Below are 16832 nucleotides of genomic sequence, written 5' to 3'. Positions count from 1 at the left end.
GAAACTGCTAGCAGGTCTCATCTGACTCTGTTCATGGTATCCATCTTTGTCCGACAGGTTGCACACGAAATTGCTGACATCTCCAAGTGAGCAAACATCAGCTTCACGCACTGACGGAAGAGCTCCACTCCCTGCTGTCCTGAGGTCCCATGGGTGCTCACATGTCTGATGATACACAGCTGTTCTGCTGCTTCTGCAGATCATGAGAGGCTTTTTACTTTATAAGCACTCGCCTTCCAGCTGAGATGGACTGAAACATATGAGGGACATCTGAGTGCCCGGATGGTGCAATAACTGCAGCAAGTGAACTTTTGGCTTCAAAACGAGAAATCTGCCTGACGTTGACATCCAGATTCATGTTTTTTTTTCCCCCTCAAAAAATGCTAATATTTCGATATCTTCATCCCCTAAATCCCCAGTAACAAGGCTGGGGGAGGTCTCATAAGAGTCTCATGAATATAAACTCTTCTAGAGCAAAAAGGAGCTTAAAAAAAAATCAAATAACTTGACCTTGTTAAACTTACATCGAATCCAACTAGCTGCTAATCTGTGTCCTGGTCCCCAGCGAAAATGTAAAACATTTACAGCATGTCAAAACTGCTGCTGCACTGAGCATAGGGATGGCTGAATGAAGTTGTTTTTCTTCTCCTGCTGTCCTCCGGCGTAAAAATCACAAGCAGTCATCTCAGCAATAAAAGCAGAGTGCTCATGAGCCATCCTTTGGGAGCTATTGGAGCAGAAGCCCCGGTGTATGCGTGAGGAGCAGGTGTTGTAGCCTTAACTAAACTCCTGACATTTTCACTGCTCTCCTCCACGGCTGGAGAGAGGCAGGCTGTTTGAGACTGCCTGTAAATTATCAGCTTATGCTGAAGCTGGGAGGCATGTTAGCTCCTGTGGAGATGGAATACTGGATGTGTGTTGTAGTCGTGTTTGTGTGGAAGTCTGTTGTGGTTCAGAGCCTGATTATGATACTGTGCAGGCATCAGGGTGTATTCAAGGCAACAACTGACAGGAGAAAAATAACTTTAAATCTTCATGCCAAAACTGTGAGATTATGCAAGTAGAGTAGGTATAAATCTCTTTCTTGACCTGTTGCAACTTTCACATTTTACTACATTACACATAATTGTCAAAAACGAGGGGCCTGTTACAAAAATATTGCAACACTTGCTCTGTGCAGGATTCACCACATTGTTTAAGTGATCATAGAGACACAAAATCTGAACATTTGTCATTTTATAGAAGCTTTCATTTTCCAATCTGGACTGAGCTGAGGTAGGGATGGGAATTTACAGTAATCCTTGTACTCATTACTCAAATTACCTAATGAACGAAAAATCGAGCACTCGCAATTATAATTTTTGTATTAACCGTAAACAACCGTCGCTGACGGTTCTGTATTTGTTGTGCTTTTTTGCTTTCGGTGGAATAATGTTCTTAGAGTGTTGCCGTAGCTGCCGTTGTTTTTGATGAAATCTGTCTCGGTGTGTACTAAAGCTGAAGCCGTGGCCAGAGAAGTCATACGTTTATATCCCGTTAATTATTTTCCTACCTAGTATATTCAGTTAGGAGAAAACAAAAGGCACATGGTCACACATGTAACGCTGTATAAGTTCAAGTTATGTGGCCAGGTGCATGGGTAACAAAATGCTACTTGAATAATGGCGAGTACCCGAGTACTCAAGTATTTGTGCTCATCCCTAATCTGAGGTCAGTTACTAAGTCATCAAACTTAAAAAGTAGTTTCAACCTTTAAATGAGCTAAGTCAAGGTCATAAAAAACAGTAAGGTAATGTTAACTTGACCTTTCACTTGATAAAGCATACTCAGTCACTCATACTAGGTAACTACAGCAGTTCTTCCCAAGTGTGTCAGCACACTTTCTCTTTCTGTCTCTTTTCTGTGACTGCAGCTGAGAGCACAGAGCGGCAGCCACAGTGAGCAGAGGGGTCTGCATATTCATGATGAAGCACTGGGGACTCACTTGAAGGAAAACTGCTGGTGGTACTGTCGCTAACGTCTGCCTGACAGCCACAACTCTTGTTGCTGAGGGTAAGTTCTAAAAGTAAGTAGCCAAAAGGGTCCTCAAGATGCAAAAATGAGGGGCGCTGGTTTGGCTGAGTGGTTAAGTCGCAAGCCCTATACAGAGGCCAGAGTCACGAGTCATGAGTCATCAAGTAGGGTGGCCTGGGTTCAATTCCAACCTGTGGCCCCTTTTCCTGCATGCCACTCCCCACTCTCCCTCCCAGTCTCTGCTCTATCCACGGTGCTGTCCTCTCAGAATAAAAGGCATAAAAGCCCAAAAGTAGTACTTAAAGAAAAATAAAACAAAGCAAGAAATTTTTTTCTCATTCTCAATTAACTGTTAAATGAGCTTCCTGATTGGCTAATGGTTTGTTTAGTTTATAAAATGCCAGAAAATAAAAGATACAGTTTACAACATCACAACAAAAAAGTCTTTCCTGGATCAAAATAATAAAATGTGGAAAAATCACTGAAAAGAAAACTGGTTCATATTTATCTTTTATTAACACACCATTTGTTGCAGCGCTGAGTGACACACTTTCAGATCTGGTAACACCATGAAACTGAAATACTTGCACTTCAGACAAAAAGCGTGGTGTTACTCCAAGTCTACAAATGACATATGCTCACTCTTCCTTATGCGTCACTGATAATAAGAGCAGATGCTCAGCTGACAAACCTACACCAACAACAGAACAGCAACCAAACTTGCAGCAGTGCTCAGTAATAAAGCTTTGTTTAAAGGCAGCTTAGAGGAGAGTAAACTGCTTTGAAGTTAATGCGACTGTGTGCTTTATCTCCTGTAGGAGGATTAAGCAGGTCATAACCAAAAAGCTTATAACTGAGCCCTACTGAGGGATTAAGCAAACTCCTAATCAAATGGAGGAGAGACAAGAGAGAAATACATAAACAACTTTATGCAGGTCATGCCAGCTGCTTGTCCCAACACATCACAGGAAAGCAGATCTAAAAACAGGGAGTGGCAAAGGATACTTAATACTGAGAAACAAATCATGCTTGATTTATTTAGAGCACAATGCTGCAACAAGAATCTAGAAAGTGTAATCAGAAGCAGTTAGTGGCAATGGATTTAAGTCTAGTCCTTAAGTGCAAACTTTTGTCCACGGCTGAATAAATAAACTGCATTGCAATTACTTGTATCTGCACACAAGGTTGTGGCAATATTTCCAAAAGTAAGAATCAGAACACTCAATATTCATGAAAATTTATTTTTGCAAGAAAATAGGAATTTGAGTGTTAAAAGGCCACACACCCACTCACAAACACTGAACTAGACTTGTTACAAATGCATTCTTGTATTCCCTGCGTAACTAATGACTTTTCTCACTGAAACTTCTGGTGCATGTATTTGATTCGTCAAATCATTGGTGAATGTTGATTTTCAGGAACCCAGAGATGTTGGTGAAACATTTAACATTTAAAACATTTGTTGAAAACCATAGACTGTATAAAAAGTGTTTCTGAAACCAATGGGTGACGTCACTCAGGGTTTTGAAGCCTAAGGCTGGCCACAGACTTGACAATTTTAGACCAGATTTAGTGCCTGATTTGCCACCCCCAATGATCAGGAGGGCGTGACCTCATTCGGGGCTTGTCGTAAGCAATTATTTGTCCAAATAATCCTCAAGTGTGTGGTGACACTACTGCCATTTTACTGCTTCTGCCTGCATCAAAACCTCCCCAACTTGGTATCGTAAAAATCAATCAGATTCCAGGTCGGACTGCCTCAAACAAAATACTCTGAATAGCCAATAAGAGGAGCAGACCATGAAACTAACCAGGAAGCATACTTTTACAGCTCACAAACATGGCATGAACGTAAACCAAATTGTGCCCTGCACCAAGAGGACCATTGAAAAAGAGGACTAGCTTATGGAGTTATCCACCCATATTCTTTTCCCATCTTTTTTTTTTGCTGCAAACACACCGGGACATTCAGAAAAGGATGTCGGTCGTCCTCCATGTTTGTTTATCTTCTGAAGTCACGTTTGATAATGCAAGTTTCTGTGAGATCTCGAGTCTGTGGAATCGTCAAGTGTCTGATCCAGGGGTCTTATAGAATCATCCAGTGTGTCTTATTAAAATTAGTCTCTCACGGTCTTAGTGGTCTCCCACAGCTTTGAATCAGGTAAGATCTAAAAGTTTTCCAGTGTGTGGCCAGCATAACTTTCAGTTGATATAGGAAGAGACAAAGTGGAGGAGTCATGGTGGGCCATTAGCCTCCTGGCAAACAGCTACAATGTGCCCACCTATCAGTCGAGCACACCACCAGTTTAATATGCAAAACTACCTTCCTTCAATTCTTCAAAACAAATGAACTATGAAAAAAATTAGAATCACACCCTGCACGGTGTGTACAAATCATAGACTGCATGAATAATGGACGTAGTATCCGTGACGTCACCCATTTGTTCCTGTCCTGAGCACTGTTTGAAGCCAATCATCGGCGGGGGCCATATTGGAAATGTTGAACTCATCCAAACTTAGTGTGAGGTAAAGAGGCAGGGTTTGAGCCTCCTAACCAACAGCTATGTGTTCCCAACCGTCAATCCAAGTCCTGTCATGTCCTTATTTGGGCAAAAACTCGTGATCTTAATATCTTCTGAACCGTCATGTTAGAAAAAAATTCACCCCATGTACAGTGTGTGCCGATAGAGAAATTAGCTATGTATGGCCAAGCCATTTTTGAACCAGGTTGTAAACATGTTTATTAATGCTACAAAGATTGCCTTTTTGGAATGGGCGTCTATGTGGTTTCCGGTGTTTCTGCAGCCAGCCTCAAGCGGATTCTCGATTAATTTCAGTTTATAACACGCATGGGCTTCATATTTTGAGACAAGAGGTTGCCGCTTGGTTCAAATTGAGAAATGGGCAGTTGATACAACACTGTTTTTATACCAGGCCGTATACATTTAATCGTGCTGTAGAAAATGAAAGAAGAAGCCATATCTAGATGGGTGTTGATGTGTTCTCCTTGGCTTGTGGAACCAGCCTCAAGTGGACTCACATTTCTTACACTTCCTCATTCTTCAACACTGGAGTTTGCTGCTTGGTGTAAATGCTTTATACGCATAATTTCTATGATCTCACCAAAACATTTCATTTTGATTAAAAAAAGAAACTGACAGAAGGAGAGTCCTTCAGGCACCTTGTCACTCTTGTTTCAAACGTGCTAATTAATCGCTTGTTCTAGAGAGTGTGTGTTGCCGAGGATATGTTTCAGAAAATGCATGATTTTGGTTAAAACTCTGGAGTCCTTACAAAATGTGGCTGCAGACACATTTGTAACAAACCCTGTGCCTGCAAGAGCACAAGCTGCAGCTGTTATCAACATTCATACATCCATTATTGACATTTCAAAGAGTGGATAGAATTAATGACATCTGTGTTATTTCTATTTGTGTTATTAGTGCTCTTGCTTACAGTAACTATTGCAGTAAACAATAAATAGAGCCAATTAGCTGCTAAGTGTTTCACATTTTTTTTAAAACTCATGGCAAATAACTTGTTTTCTGTTCTTCCTCTCCCCTCCACATTAAATACACCACTACTTTTTCCAAAATTCTAATGAGACTGCAACTCATTTTTTACCATTTAATGAAGCTGAAAGAAGCCTGCAGCCTAATCCTTCTGAGAACTGTTGAATATTCTATTTAACAAAAACAAAGGATAATAAATAAAATGACTTAAGGTTCTTACAAATTGGAAGCAATTTTCTATTATTTCTCACATTGTCACAGGTATAAGAATGCCAAGCTTCATTGAACATAAGCCGTCTATTCAGAACTTTTTACTGCCTTTGCACCTGTAAATGTCAATTTAGCATTCACCTGTAAATGTCGGCTTTTGTGCTCCTTTAGAGCAGAACGTTTTTACGGCTTTTCGGCTTCAAACAGCTCACCTAATTTAAGTCCGTATATGCCAATCAACCTAAATATCTATGAAGTTGTACAATCAGCCACAGGGGAAAAAAAAAATCCCCATCCAGTGCCAGAGCTTTTACAGTGAGATTATCAAACAAATATGTACAACCATGCACTTAATATGATCACTTTGAGCTCCTTACAAATAAAAAACACTTCTTAAAAACTTGCTAAATGACAAGTTGATTGCGTAAGTGTGCAAATATGGCTGCAACACACTGACGATGTAACTTGACTGTCTGAAACATTAGCAGTGATAGAGTGTGTTTTGTCCTTCATCCAGAGATTATAATGATGCTTAAGGGGAGTGTGTGTCAGTTTCTTAAGTCCGGCAGTTTCTCCTCACGCAGACACACAATTACCCATGTTATGCAAGCTAATGAAGCCGCAGTTACTTCAAAGAGCTCCATCTCTCCTTATGCTATCAGAGATGATTCACTGATGACAAGAGGACGGATGCAGGGCTTAGGGGGATCTGTAACAGCTCTGCTTAATCATTTCATCATACAAGCAAGACCGGGCTATCTCTCAGCACGGATAGTGGAGCATGCCTAAGTTTAGGATTTAATTTGTCCATGTAATGAAGCAGAGGACAAATTGGCATGCAAAAGAGGTCGTAGCGCATATAGAGTGAGTTATTTAGTTTCACACGCAGCGAGTGAGTTCATTTCATAAAACAAATTTACACAGAGCTAGGTCATTATAAAGGGATGTGCATGAGCAAAATGTCAGCACTTAATGATGTCTAAATAACAATTTGATTCTGCGAGTGCTCGTTGGGAGCTTGATTGTAGATGTTTGTTTGTCTGAATTAGTGATATCAGTGATATATATACTGACCTCTAATCCATTCACAAAGAAAAGGTCAGCTCATTGAACATCCTGTCGACATTCAGCACCGAGTCTTTCCACAGCTGGCACTTCTGGAACTTCCTCTCAGCACCTGAACATGGGAGAGGAAGAGGATGAATACCAATGTAGTGGCTTCATTTAAAAGACACATGCATACAAATATGTTATCAGACACAAACTTATTTATAGCTATTGTCCTTAAGGTTCATGCTGTTTTGATTTTAAGAGGCATCCTTTTTCCTCTGTGAACAATGTGCATCATTAAACATGCATCTATTAAACTTTGATTTAAATTGATGACGTTAATTAAGTCTTCTCATTGTCAGGCAAAAAGTCTTAAAGCTCCAGTTAGGAGCTCCAGAGACTGAGCCTCTTTTGTTGCTTGAGATCCTCAGTTTGAAGCTAAATCAACTCCTGCCTCTTTGTCACAGAGATGATAACATTGATAATAATATTGATTCATTTGAAAAATTCTTAGGCATCTGGAGAATAAAATATTCCAAAGATATATTCAGAAGAAAAACAAGATTAATGTCAAAATTAATGAAAGCATAGCAGAATTGTGTGTTTTATTATTTTGCACTCCATATTCTGACAACATAGATTTATTCTGTGATTCCTCATGCACATTAAAGCCCCCAGCTTTAATGAGGTGTGCTGCTTATTATGTCCAACCCACTCAAAGTGACTGTTGCCACAGAAATGAACCTGTGTCACTCAATCAAATCAATCTCCCTTAATGTGTAATACCTGCACATCGCAATTCATAACTGCAGTCATGTGTTGAAAAGAGTAAGATGAATTGGGAAGGTAAGTGGTCAACTACATGTCAAATATCCACATACCTGACATGATTGTATTAGTTTCGGTAATAGATCAGTTGATAACAGCAGAAGAATGAATTCCTGAGTAGATCGAGCATCTCGGTCTGAACACGCTCTACATTCTAACACACAATCTTCCAACAGGCTGAACGTTTCCGGAGGTAAATTATGATTGATCACACCTTCCTGCTAAGCAGCTTTTCAATACAAACTTCTCAGAAGGAAAAAAAGATTATTAACTGATGTAATTCTGTTTCACAGTGGCTAATTATAACCTTAAATCAATGCTTCACTAACTCTGACAGGTACGCTCAATAAATTAAGATGAGGGAACAAATACATATTTGGAATTGAAGCCATGATGAATTTATAGGTCTGCCGACAGCAGGGTCATTAACGTACAACCACTCTGTCAGTGCAAATATGCACAGAGTGACATGGATACTTTCCTCTGCAATTAATCTCACCAATGTATTTCTAGCCCCAGCTGAAACAGGCCATTAAACTTAAGAAGGAGCTAAATTGCCACGTCAAGGAGAGCATATTGATCTTTTCATGGAATGTGCTTATTGACAAAGCACTTAAATTAGATATTGTGGAAATAAAACCAGCTGGGCTCCTTCTGTCATAGCACGGCCCCCTGCAGTGTTAAAGTACTGAAGGAGAAATGGAGAATGGAAGGAGGAGGGCTGAAATGGAGAAAATGAAATGGACAACACAGAAAGAACTCCTCAGTGTGATGCAGGAATGAGATTATGTAAAAGTCTTACATGTTGTCACTGTAATACATATAAAATGAATATCTAAAGAGACAGTCTTCAGTATGTTAAAGACAGACATCACATGCTCACTGTTTGTGATGTGAAACAAATCTCTAAAATCCATCAGCTTGTCTGTTAAAAATAAGACGTTACTGAACAAGCAGAGGAAATGTCAGTTTTATTCTCGGTTTTCACATAAACTTCAACCAAAAAACATATTTAGATCGGAAACCTGTAGCATGACTCTTTATATAAGATGTACTCTGTCAAAAAAGAAAAAAAAGGAATATTTTAGGAAGAATTTCTGGCCTCATTATTCTCTGATGACACAAAGGGCAACGTGTGTGTGTGTGTGTGTGTGTGTGTGTGTGTGTGTGTGTGTGTGTGTGTGTGTGTGTGTGTGTGTGCGTGCGTGCGTGCGTGCGTGCGTGCGTGCGTGCGTGCGTGCGTGCGTGCGTGCGTGCGTGCGTGCGTGCGTGCGTGCGTGCAGCCTTCATCTGAGAGATAGCACACCTTGTACCCAGCCAGTGAAAAGGAAGTAGAAATGTCAGCAGTCTTAATCAATAGTCCGGGCTACTGTATGAGAGTACTGATGCTTTTTTGAGGCAGGTGTGCTGCAGGCAGATGGTGAGAAGTAGAAAATGAGAGTGAACGTCAGCCTAGAGCAGCTCATTCTTCCTGGGGCTTATCCTGCACCACTCCCTGCCATCTCTGCATTTCTCAGCCACATTCATTCATATCAGCTGTCTCCAACATCTGGATGAAATCTTCCTCTGCTTAAAAGGAGCATCTCAGCAGAAGACTGACTGCACACGTCCACATCTATAGGAACTCAAATGAGATGTTCTAGAGTAACATACCAATTTATACAGACCGTTTAATGTAGTGATGAAGCAAAAAGACCTCAAAGGCAGCAATATCTGCTTATCTGCTTCAAGGTTGTGGAAATTCAGATGTGCTATAGAGGCTCTTAGTAAAGAATTTCTCCTCACTGAGCCATGTTTGCAAAACTACACATGCAGTAAATGGTTCTACCACGAAAAAATGCCTACGCTGTCTATTTCTGCTCGTGAGCAGATCATTTAATTAAGCCAATTAAATATTTTTTGGGCTCACAGACTATACTTGAGTTTCAATGGGGACAAAACAAAGTAGCTACACACAAGCTAAGTTGCTATTTAAAAAGGTAAACATATATCAAACTAATTCCAGTTATTTATGTAGCTACAATGATTTCTTAAAAAAGGTACAGTGTTTAGTTATTAGCGGCATTAAGCAAAAAAGACTTGGTAGAAATATAATATAACATTCATAAGTATATTTTCATTCATTCATTCATTCATTCATTCATAAGAATTTTATTTGCTCACTTCAATGTTTGACAACAGAAAATATTTGATACACATCTTCACAAAATAGAGTATACATTGTCCGTGAACAAACAGGAGCAGGAAGAAGAAAAACTTATAGAACCTGCCCCTCCCCTTAATCACAACATTATCTACCAGTAAACCAGTAATCACCTTCTCTTTCCACCAAACATCAAATTTAACAATGAACACTGAAACAATCAAATACAGATTTACTGGATGAGTTTGTACTTTACCTCTTAACATTCTTTTAAAATGTAAAATATTAGAGCAGCATTTTATATCATCATCCAGAGAATTCCAAAGTTTAACTCCACAAACTGAAACACACATTTGCTTTAATGTAGTGGGTGCGTATGGACTTTTGAAACTAAATTTCTGTCTATGAGCCTCCTCATGAGATGTAAACACAAACAACTTATGTAAGTTTTCAGGTAATAATCTGTTTCTGGCTTTAAACATAAATAATAATGTTTTAAAGTGAAGTAGATCTTTACATTTCAACAAATATGAGCTGATAAACAAACTGTTAGTATGTTCTCTAACATTCACCTTATTTATAAGTCCGATTGCTCTTTTCTGTAACACATACAAAGGGTTAATATTAGTCATACGAGTGTATAAGTGTTGCCCCATACCTTAGAGCAATAACTAAAATATGGAAGAACAAGTGAACAGTGCAAAATACGAAGAGAAGCAGAATCCAAACTGTCCTTGGCCAAACTAGTAGCATACATTTTTTGTATTAAGTGAGTGGCAAACGCACCATTTGGAGGATAAAGAAGAAGAAAAGAGTAGTTACTGTGTGCAAAATAATCTGTATTTAAGACATTATTGTAGGTGAAATCTTAAAAAATGGAGGATCATACTCATTAGCATCACAGCAGCTTCTTGTCCTCAAAGGCTACTGTCCCTTCATCAACAGGAGGGGTGAGCAAGGGAGCGTTCTAATCTAGAATCCAAGTTAAATATTTCCACACTGTACCTTTAATTTATGAACGACTGATCTAATGAAATGATGATGCTTTTGTAATGCATGAAGAGTGAATAAGGAGTCTTCAGGTGTTCGACTATCTGTCAAATCAAAGCAGCAATTTATAAACCTTGTTTCCAGCTCTGGGATTTTGTGATTTATAGTACAAATAATTTGTAGATTAACTGAAAGTATCTCAATGTTTACTTATGAATGAAGACTGCAAAGAAATGTCTCTGTAGAGTTCAGGAGCTCACAAACAACATCCTACTTTCAACAAAACTAACAATTACATCCTTACTGACTCACTTTTATAGTGCATTAGGTATACCTATTGAAATTACAGCTGTGCATAATAATCATAAGTGTACTAAGCCGTTTGGGAAATAAACACAGTACACTAAGGCCAGGAGTTTAATAAATGTTTAGGCCTGAGCCTTGTAGCCATGTGGATCATACATTACAGGGCATCTGGCTCTGACTGACTGATCTCAGCAAGTGATGGATAACCATTATGATTGACCTCTGAGGAAACTCTATTTTGACTGATTTAGAAGTTTAATGACTGAAATTAATTATTTGTCAGTAAACTGATTGTGAAAATAAAACTTGAGTTGTTCAGGTCTATTTTTTTGTTCCATTCAAAAAATGACCTTGTGCTACCAAAACAAGTAGTTGAAGGTCATTGTTTATGTTCTGCTGATAGGTTTCAGACACTTGTGACCTTGGCATCAACTATAACAGACGATTACAGCACAACAAAAACAAAACATGACATAACTAAGGAGCTGTAATTGCATCGGCGTGATAATGAAGAGCTTCTCTGAGATCTGAATCTGTAAAGCATTTTATTTTTAAAGTTCATCAATTAAATAATGAGTTCTAGCTCTGATCCCTCAAGAACGGGCAGTTAAAGGGTATGAAAGCAGAAAACTCCAGCTCATCTTTGAGGCAGCTTAGCATGTGGCTCTCAGAGCTTAGCACCACACTTACACCATTTTCATAGCCTTTACATATTGTCCCATTCAATCGACCTTTCTTAAGCAAGTGGTTGACACCTCGCATATGAATCATGAACATCAACTTTATGGCCCTCTCCTGTGAATACATTTTGAACATTAGGCAGAGGATATGTCTTTTACTGCTGCTGGACTCAGGGTGATATTAGCCCATTAATTATTTCAGTCCCTCTTCATTTGGAGCCATCCTGACACAAGCAACCATCTATCAGGACTTGTAGTCAGTGCAAAAAAAAAAAAAAAAAAGGGGACCCATCTGTTGGGCATTCATAATACATCCATTTTCTCTGGGGAGTCAATGGCTGGCCAAACTTTGAGTGATCGCACCACTGATGCCACCACGGTGCCAGCCATCGTTGACCATCTGATACCCGGAGCAATATCCAACAGCTCTGAGTCTGCAAAGTGAGGAGCTTGTTAAAATGGGATTTCAGCTTGCAGAGCTGGAGCCAACTGATTTCATGTGATCACTTTTATCAGAGATCCCATCAACTATGTTGATAATTGATCACAAGCATACATGAACAGAGGCCTTGTGATAGAAACTATTTAAGAGTCACTTCTTACAGAAAAACTGTTCCTGTAAAAGTTATTTGTATTATGTACTCTTTGCCTTAATCAGAATCATAATCAGAAATACTTTATTTATCCCGGGGAGGAAATTCAGGCATTACAGAGCTCTTATATACAGTATGTAAGAGAGTAAGATATTAATAGTAGAAGTAATAAAATAAGCTATAAGTAAAATAAAATAAAATAAAATAATAATTAAGTATACAGAAGCGCAGAATAGTTAGAGTTGCTATGTACAGAGGCGCTGGGAATGAAGGAGATATATATAAGGATGTTAAAGGGATATTGCATATTGCACTTAACGCTGAGATGAAACCAACAGGAGACCCAACACTCAACTGTAACTTCAAATAAAGAAGATTTAGATTGTCTTCTGATGACTGATTTAGATAGACTCACTCGTAGTTATGCTCTTTTCTGGTAGCACCTCCACAACAGTGATGAGAATTCACTGCAAATTTTGAATTACTTCTACCTGATGTGAAGAGATCTCGAACTGACCATTAGAAGGCGACACTTTTACTGATAGTGACAGTATATATACTATAACTTCATACAGAAAAATATACTGTCATTAAGAAGATATGTTCTGATACCATTCTTTCCTCCTGGTACCAGCTGTATATAGATCTAATTATCAGCCAGTAGAAAGTACCAATCCTAAACTGGTGTGATTAAAGAAACATGATAGTGGTGAGGGTGGGGGGGACGAACATAGTATCACAAAATCTTTAGTCGAGAAATAAAAACAGCCGCTATTTTTGGCCCACCAGCGCTTATGAGTTTTTTTCTGCAGATGCCAGTACAGAGGACAGTCACAAAGAAGTTGAAGAAATTGAGGCAAAGTAGTGGAAAGTAGTGTAACATGTTTAAACTGAATGAGTGGTCTTTTTATTTTTTTCATGCATGAAAAGTGTATCAAGGTTACATCGTATGGAAAGCTATGCAAGGGAACAACACAAATTCCAGGCTTCTGATATTATGGACTACTGGGAATCACCAATTTACATAAAACAATCAATCAAGACACTGCCCAAAAAGATCTTCCTTCACCTCAAGCCCCAATCACCGCTCTAAAAAGCTCTCACTGCATCAGATGTGATTCAGAGAACAATTAATGAACCCACTTTAAAACAAACCTCAGGGCCTGAGCTAGTCACCAATGCTACTCGAACTCTCCCAAAGCACGGGGCCCATGCCAACCTCTCCCAACTCTCAAAACATTAGGGTAATTTTCACACTGGATTAACCAGACAAAGAGGGTTTCAGTGGGCCTGTATCACATGCTGGGAGATGCGTTGTGGCTGTCACAAGTGTTCAGGGATGTAGACAGTAAATTCTGATGTTATTTAGTGGTGCTTTGCATATATTTAGAGGCTCTGTCGCTCCCTTTATGTGCCTGCGAAAAAATGCGGGTATTCTGCAGCGATTTACACCCTGACTGTGTGCAGCTGTTCACCCACTCTCTGCTCTGTTCTGTTCTTCATGCAAAAGCAGTTTCACATTTTCAAAAAATAAATAGACTTCCAAACTTCACCTGCACAATCACAAGCTAGTTGCACTTTAAACAAACGCACACTCAAAGCTACTTCCAGATTCAGTCATCAGATCATCGTAATAACAGCATAAGAGTGTCACAGTTGGAGGCTGATGCAACAGGCTCAAACAGGCTCTGGGGAGGCGGGTGGAGTCAGTGCGCAAACATAGTTCAAAACAGAGAAACTCAGAAACTGAAGTGTCTCTGAGAGCCACTCCTGCTTGGCACTCAAGCTCTAAACGGAAGAAACAGGATGAGAGGATAAGGCTTGGAGTGGGAGGCAGCAAAGACAAGCTTGCGAGAGGAAGCCAAGATGAAAGTAAATAAGAGTTTGGAAGTTTTTGGAAGCTGAGTAAATACCCGTGGTGCCTGTCAGGCCTCTGTGGTGCTCTCAGCAGTGAACTCTGTTTTTCATCCTTGTAGGAAAAAGCCGGCGATAAAAGACTTTACCATCAGACTGAAATGATAAGTCACAGAAGCAGCAAGTAAATATACACACGCACACACAACCTTTCGCGAAAGCAATAAACCAGTTAAAGCGCAGGAATTATTCATTACCTCATTAAGTATGCGAAAGCTGGTATTTCAAACTTGCACCCACCAAAGTAGTGTTCGTTTACCACGGATATGTTGTTCTGCTGCAGGCCTGAAGTGTGAGCTCATCCTGCATGTTTGGTTTTATATCTAAACAGAGTGGGGATGCAACTTACAGTTCTTTAGATTACCAATTCATCTGTGTATCGTATTTTTGCAGAATTGATAAATAATTTATTCCGAGGATGTAGAAAAACAGAAAAATGCCCTATTTCTCAAAGATTGCAAAAAGAGACCGTGATCAAAGCCCAGCTGATACATCAGCAGCTTATATGGGCTTATCACAAACACATACGTTTACATGCATTCGTATATGTTCTCCAATTAGCACTGATATATAAACTAAAGACACAGACAACAAAATGTAGAAAACAGAGCTTTGGGGGGACATGAAATCTAACAACTCTTAGCATTGTCTGTAGCAGACTATAACAGCTGAGCAAACAGAGGTCTGTACTGTAATAGTTTGAGAATGTAGAGTATGCAATTTTTAACATTGCTTTTGAGTTATTGTTAAAGAAAATAACCTCTGCGTGGTGGCAGCAAAAATACAGGAACATCCCAAAAATGTGTATCATCATTCCAGCAATGAGACCTGTCTGCCATACCTGAGACTTTTTATTTCCTTTATCTGTATCTGAAGATTATAAGAGCTGCCAATTAATTATCTGTTGATCATTTCATTGATTATCTATTTAAGGTTTCAAACCTAAAATAAAGCAGATCCATAAAATCAAATATCACATATTTAAATGCCCCACAGCAAAGAAAGTATTATTTCCTGTCTCCCCTGACCCAGCAAAAAAACAAAGCCTCACCTAGAGTGAAGAGGAACGTATCATGTCTTTGAACATACAGAGGATGGGCACTCTTACAGACAAAGTACAAGGAGACATCTGACACAAGAACATGTCCTACCGGCCTCTGTGTTTCTGACGAACAGCTTTGAACTTGTTAGTCGCGCAGACAGCTCGGTGTGAGCTCTGAAAAAGCAGAGGGCTGCGCCCCAGCTGCCTCTCACATGAAGACAAGACTTGCATCTTCAGAACCTTGTTAGTTCTCTGAAAAGGCCACCGACTAGTTTGGAATATTAAGCAGCTCATGCTGTCGGAAATCAAAAGGATTTTGGAGGAGAGTGGGAAGCTTCAAAAAGGCTTTGATGGTATATATCGCTCAATCTCCAGCAGATATGACGGAATGAAGAAGTAAAGACGGGGGAACAAAGAGCTTCAGAGAGAGGAGGGTGGGAGAGGTTATTCTTCTACTCTCTGAATTCTGCATATGCATGTATCATTATTCATCAATCGGACAGACCTGCTCTTAAAATGTCAAGACTTTGGGCTGAAAGAGCCGGTTGGCACGAGAGACACAAATAGAGAAAGAAGAGGAAAGTGGCACACGTTCAGGTCGTTTATCACAGAAAACACACTCAGATGTGGCAAACTCTCACTTTCAGTAATGTCCAAATGAAGACCACTTTGATGGCATTAATACGCAAGTCATATTCCCAAACTATTCTGTGATGCCTCACATAACTTCCTTTTTATGAAAAATGAAAAAGGAATAAATTGTATTTAGGGGGACCCCAAAGTATTGAAATTTTGGAAAGAGACGAAGGGTATCATGGGGAGAGAAAGATAAAGTTTCCTGATGAGGAAGAGGAGGGGATCGGGGCAGAAAGCAGAAGACAATGCTATTTCAGAGTGGGAGAGGAAGCGTTTTTTCACTTCCCTGAAGAGGAATCTAAGGTCAGGTTCCCTAATGAAATGATTAGATCACCAGCGGTCTTTGCAGGAATAATTACAGAAACAGAAACCGCTGAAGGATTGAAAGAAGTGAAGGCACACTGTGTTTTTCTCGGTGTGAGTCTTCGACAAACACGTTGATTTAATAATGGCAGCCTGGCTGTGGTGAGAAAATTAACCATCACTTTGGAAAGAGATTAGATTTAGCCTGATAGCATGTCTCTTGCAATAAGTCAGACCTCCTCTCAGTCACAGAAAAAAAGGTTGTTGACACAGAGAGAGGCTTTGAATCAGTCATCTCAGCCTTCTGTGTTCAACATAACAAATACAAGACCTTAAGAGTCTTTTCACAGATCATCAAGAGTCTGTTGTGAGTTAAAATGTAAATCACTTTGGCTCTCTGAGTTTAAGAATTTAGTAGAATGTCAAGAGTCTGTAGGCTATCCAGCGACAGGGCTGAACATGCCTGTCGAAGGGAAAGGTAAAAGCCTTCAGGTGATGGGAAAAGGGGCTTTTTTCTGCGGATCTTGGCTTTGCTGTACTCTCCAGGGTTGGCTATAAGTGGCCTTTCCAAGCAAATTATTACTCCAGTGAGGGCGGCAGTGTCCTGTCAAT

At 39.6% G+C, this 16832-nt stretch overlaps 1 protein-coding gene across 1 annotated transcript in view; it reads right to left on the bottom strand.

Annotated features, from left to right (window-relative positions):
- glceb (glucuronic acid epimerase b) overlaps positions 1 to 16832 on the bottom strand; it is a 67854-nt gene that overhangs the window by 28396 nt on the left and 22626 nt on the right. The window contains exon 2 of the mRNA XM_034680001.1: positions 6810 to 6912. The gene's annotated coding sequence lies outside the window, so the exon portion shown is untranslated. The remainder of the gene's footprint in view (positions 1 to 6809; positions 6913 to 16832) is intronic.

This window comes from Notolabrus celidotus, chromosome 3 (genome assembly GCF_009762535.1).
Source record: "Notolabrus celidotus isolate fNotCel1 chromosome 3, fNotCel1.pri, whole genome shotgun sequence".
Classification (NCBI taxonomy): Eukaryota; Metazoa; Chordata; class Actinopteri; order Labriformes; family Labridae; genus Notolabrus; species Notolabrus celidotus.
The sequence above is the reverse complement of the archived record's forward strand: the minus strand, read 5'-3'. Positions and strand labels throughout refer to the sequence as shown.